The sequence below is a fragment of the Lepisosteus oculatus genome, chromosome 13 (assembly GCF_040954835.1).
Source record: "Lepisosteus oculatus isolate fLepOcu1 chromosome 13, fLepOcu1.hap2, whole genome shotgun sequence".
Classification (NCBI taxonomy): Eukaryota; Metazoa; Chordata; class Actinopteri; order Semionotiformes; family Lepisosteidae; genus Lepisosteus; species Lepisosteus oculatus.
This window is the reverse complement of record NC_090708.1, coordinates 413,987-419,986: the sequence shown is the minus strand read 5'-3', so window position 1 is coordinate 419,986 and position 6,000 is coordinate 413,987.

Here is a 6,000-nt window from a genome sequence, read left to right as displayed (position 1 = left end):
CCTTTAGCAAATCACCTGTAATGGCTACATGGACACACAGTTTTCATTGTATTGGGCACACTGCACTACTTGGACATAATATACATAATGCATACAACAAGGACACATACCAGCTCTATTTATATTGAGTTTTGTCTGAGTTTATTTGATTCAATTTCTATTACATTACTATCTATTACTATGTCACCTTATTATGTCACCCCCCTCCCCAGTGACCTCGTAGAAAAGATATTTCATTGCCAGCAACTGCTGCTGCACGCTGTATTGTTGTGCATTTGATAAATAAACTTTGATTTGATTTGATTTTGAATTGATTTGTGCAAAATACTTTGAAAAAGCAAACTTGACACAATGGGCACCCATCCATCCGTTTTCTAAACTGCTTTATCCAGCACCCAGTCGTTGGAGAGTCTGAGCCTATCCTGTCAAGCAAGGGGGCACCAGGCAGCATACGAGCTGGACACTGACTGGGATGCCAGTCCACTGCACGGCAGACACAAACACGCACACACTCACACCAGGGGCAACTTCACAGTAGCCAGTTGATCTACCTCTATGTATTTTGACTGTGGGAGAAAACCAGAATATCCAAAGCAAACCTTCATGAACATGGGAAGAACATGCACACTCCACACACACAGCACCTCAAGAACTGAACCTAGGGCCAGAGTGTGGCAACAATGCTCACTGCTGTTCGGTCATGCTGTCATACACAAGTGTTTTTTTTGGTAACTGGTGAAAACGTGCAAAAAACACAACACCTGTGGATTTTTAAAATTCCTGTTTTTTTAAATGCATTAAAATAGTTGAAATAGGGCACATATTGGAAATAGCCATTTCCCAGAAAGCTGCAGAACTCCAGTATGATTGACTGCAAGAATCTGAAGTCTTAAGTGTCACTGAGGCCACTGAGATCCACATCAGAAACTGCATTAATTTGGCTGTTTTGTTTTCTTTAATGTGCTGAGTGGTCTGTCTTCTTTACCCCAACAACTTATTTATCAAGCAATATCATCAGCTTTCTGTCAAATTGCATTTCCTGTGTTGCTCCTGTACATGGTGCACTTCCAGTCAAACAGGGAAAAGGGTAGTTCTTTTTGTTGTGACTCACTTCGACAATCTGGCCTGCACTTTCCCACTACAAAAGGGTTAAAGATAGAAGCCGAAGTGCTTAACCCATATTATTAATTCATTCGCTCCAAACGCATCATCCAGGAGTAACTGAAGAGGGGTTAATGGGAGGTAAGCTCAGGTTTGTTGTGAAAAGGGGGTTTAACTATCTACGAACTTGCTGCTGGAAGCAAACCTTGTAGGTAACTGTGTGCTCTTCACGCCATTCTAGGCAAACTGATCGCTGTCACTGGCAATCAAACACCACTGCTACTGTTCACGCGGGGGACTTAAGAGTGGTGTCGACGTCTGAATCGGATCCTTCAGCGTCATTGCGAGCCAGTTTGAACTCCATGTGAAAAATGGAATTTGTAGGAAAAAATACAGAAGGTTTTCTTTGACTCCAATAACATATTGAACAACCAGTATGTTATTGCCCAAACCAAAAAACTCCAGGGAGAAATTTCAAAAACAAAGTTTAAATGAACACTTGTGTTGCATGCATATGTAATGAATATATCTTTTCCATGGAAAATAATAGTGCTGACAATACATGATTGACCATGATCCCCTGTGATTTAAACTCTCATGCAAACTTCCACAATCTTCAGAGTGATTTTCTTTTTTGTCTTGTGTTTTTCATGACCAGTAAACAGCTTGTCTTAGCTGCGGTCTCTGACTGTTGAAGCTGTAACAGGAAGTTGTTAGATCTCCACTTGTAACAGAGAGGTTATGAAACCACTCCGACTGATAACATCTGGGTGCTAAACACTTCGGTCCAAGTCCTCAGAATCCTCAACAGTACTGACAAAGTCAACCCAGAGGGTTTCTTCAGATTCAACAGGGAAAAACGAACAAGAGGTTGCAAGTGGAAACTACACAGGATTGAGTTTCAAGCTGAAAACAGGAGGCACGTCTTACCCAAAAGGGTGTGGGGATCTGGAATACGACGAGCTGCCAAGGCTATGCTGTTGAAGTCGATACCCTGGCTCTCAGGGAACAGTCAGATGAGATCCTGCGACCCTATAACTACTAACTACAGACCTGAAGACAGACTTCATGGGCCAAATGGCCTCCTCTCACATGCAACTGCTTCTTCAAGACACAGGTGGACAAATTGTGAAGAGGCTGAACGACCAGGGTCAATGATGATTTAGGGTTTTGTTTTAAATACAAATTCTGCATATACCTCTAAACCAAGTTCAGAACTGTAGAGCTGACCGTAGGTTTTAGAAAACAAAAAGTATTTTTAAGCAACTGAATCCTGTCAGGCAGAATGTTGACCTGGGGAAACAAAGAACAATTAAGCATGCTTTTAATATTAAAAAAAAACAACAAATTAAGAATATGTCATAATGATCCTGCCCAGTATAATTAGCTGTTAAAAAAACACTGTTTTGCCCCTTAGAAGGTGAAAAGGAATTTGGAATAAAAAGGAATTTTTACATCTTGTCTTTGCTGGTGGGTGTGGGCGGACAGGTGAGCCAGAGTTCACAGAGCACTGAGGAGAAACATCACCCCGCTTCCTGCTCAGAATATAACCCTGCAACACAATCTGTGTGTTCCTTCTAGTAAGCAGCTGTTTCTTGCCAGGTTGGGGGATTAAATTCAATTTTAATAGTGTAGGTTTTCCCCCTGGGACTCCTTTTTTTGAGCAAAAATTAGAAATCTGGAAAGAAAAACACATTGGGCTTCCATAAAATAAAACCTGGCATGTCACAAATAGTAAAGGGAATCGTTGTTTTGTTTCTGGGAGGATTAAAAGGAAGTGAATTGGGATGTCATTTGTTTCATGCTTGGAGTGTTTGCTTTTGCCTGCTGGGGCTTTGCTGTTCGGGCAACAGGTCACTGAGAAAACCCAAGGGCACGTCATTAATGTCCTCCTTATACTCTGCTCTTAGGAGGACTCTTGATCTCAAATGTTTTGCAAATAAAAATATTAATTAGTGGAAGACTGCAATTTCAATGAAAATGAAAGAGTCACACAAGATATTTCAGGAAGAATGAAGGATGATCTGGCCAGAATTCAAGTAGAAGTCTGTGCTTACAAACACAAAGCCAGTAATGTAACAAGTCATATTTATACAACACTGCAATGCAGCGAGGAAACATCTACACATTTCCGGCATTCAGCATCGCAACCAGTTTATTATTTACACCTTCAAAAGTGTGCCATAAGTTAAAAGCTTTTTAGCTGCTTACTCATTCATTCAAAGGCAGTAATTTTTTGGTCCAAAACAACAAATAATAGGAAACTGAAAAAAGCAATATGAAATTTGGGCTAAATATGCTGAGAGTAAAACCATTTTTGCATTTTCTACAGCTTTCCCTTCACTTGCACAGAGAACTTGCCTCAGTTAGCATCCCTCTCCAACTTTCACGCAGAAACAAATTGTTGCTATGAAATGTCTCTTAGCAGTGCAGTGTTAATACAGTACAAATATCCCCTATTCTCAATTCTCAATTATTAACTATTTTTATATATTTGCAATATGCAGTATTAAAACGTTTTGCTTCTTCTATATATGGTATCACTATTTGATTTGGAATTATTTCTCTTTTTTGAAAAAAAAAAAACTTTTTATTACATATCGAGGCTGGAAACACATCTAACAGTTCGGAAGATTCAGAAAACGACGTACATCATTAACAGTGCTTTACAGAAATCCATGACAGTCTCAGCGTTGTGAGATCTAATTAATCTATCCTTCGGGAGCACTCCATCTCTCCCAATAAATGTCTGAGGTTCCCTCTAGACATATGCAAGGACTGAGAACTGCTTGAAATAGTGTCCATATCCATAGCTTCTTACCAGATTAACTTCAGAATCCCTTAATAACAATCTCCTTCTCTGTTCATTTTGACCACTTTATTTCAAGCAGCATTAATTTCACCGAAATACATCGGGGGTGTAATGACAGCACAGTTATTAATTAATTGCTTGTGTAATTGTGAAATTAACTTTTTGGAAGTTGGTAATGATCTGAGGAATTACAAGATGTGGCCATTTTATTAGGAAAAGGGTTACATTTGCAACACTGAACAATTTTTATCAAGTGAAAGCGGAGCAATAAAACTCCCTCTTTAATCTACTGTATAATGTTCTCTGGCCCTCGGGGCTTTGTCTCCATCTATAATCCTGTGAAGTCTCTGTCACGCCCATCCGTCACTTCTGGCCACTGGGCTGCTGGCATAACATGAATCCGGAGGAAAAAAATCCCCATTGAGTCCCACACTTCCACTTTAATTAACTTTTCTTAAGATAATAGGGCTTAAAAATTAAAGTAGGAGAAAGTTCTTCAAAAATCTTTGAATCGATGCTGGTCTTTCCGCAGGACCGTGTGAAAGAACTTGAACTCGGATCTGGTGCTGGAGCTGTTTATTGACTTTCGACCGAGCTTAAACAGGTGCCGGGTATTTCACTTCAATGTTATTACTTGTAGCCGTAGCTGCATCCCTGAGATGATGCCTGCATTCACAGAGGCTTATGTTTGTGCCCATTTCTGCAGTGGGGATTTTTACTAAATTGACGCAAATGAAGTAACTTGTCTAAGGGTGAAACAGCAGGGTGATACTGAACACTAAGATGACAAGATGACTAAGATTTCTTTTTCCAAAAAATCAATTGGCTTATCTTAATATTTGCAGAGCTGAAGATGGTTACTGGCTTCTTTAGGCTTAAAATGTACCTTTGCATGACTGGAAATATACAATGTATTTAACTTGGTGTCACTCATGGCACTGAAGAGTTCAAAACACCTGTTTATTTTTTACTGCATCTATGAGAACTAAAAATATCAAAAATATCTGGAAAGGCTGATTATCATTCCTTTATATACCCTAGAACAAGAAACATAGTAATGTCTAATGTCAGTTATTACACATTTTTAATAATTATACAATAATTATTTTAATATATAATATTCACATCTCTGTCATGCAATATACTTTTTATAAGTAGTGTGTTCTGCATATATCCTTTGTACCATTTCACAAAATCACACTTAGATGATGTATTAATGCAAAATCTGCTTCACAAATCAAGTTTTTCTTCTGTTTATTTTTCCTCAGAATAAAGTAACATCCATAAATATACTTTATTTTTTAATAGAAAAGGGAGAACTTAATATTATTCTCTTTAAGCCTTAGGGAGATTGTCATTTATAAAATTTGTCATACTTTACAAAGCAGAAAGCCACTACATGCCTCAAAGACATCAAATTATAATGTCATATGTTAAACTATAAAACATATTATTAGAAAAACATGTGTAAGCAAAAATCCAGCAGATTAAAAGTAACAGGAAAGTTATGCCATATTGACGTTTTAATCACTTAATATTTTAGGTCTGACAGTAATTTTTTCCAGAACAACTTAACAATATGAATGTCGCAGCCCACAGAAACAAACATCTGATGCAGCCCCACTTACACAAATAACACAAGCACTCACACATTTTTTAAAGCCTATTAAACCCCGTGACAGCATCAGCTAAGCTTTACCTGTGTAGGAAAGGTGAGGTTTGGTTGTGTATGACGCTAGAGGCACATAAAAACTCGGGAGCCCCAGTAGAAGCTGCGGGACTTTGATTCCCCCAGGCAGTTCTCCATCCTCCCTCCCCGGCCGTGAGCAGGCCTGGAGAGTTGTCAGCTAAGTGTGAGACAGCAGCATGTTCTCCCTGGCAGCCGTGAAGGAGTTAAGTGCGATGCTCCCGATAGTTTCTGTGTTTCTCATGCAGTTCTCTTTACCTCAGAGAAAGGGTTTTATTCAGGGGGTGCCTCATCTGTTTGTTTCCCAGGAGTGTCCTCCTCAACAGGTACAAACGCCTTGTTGTTCCCCTGTCCTGTCTGCCTCCTTGGCGACCGACAGACGAGAAGTGCTGCCCTCGCA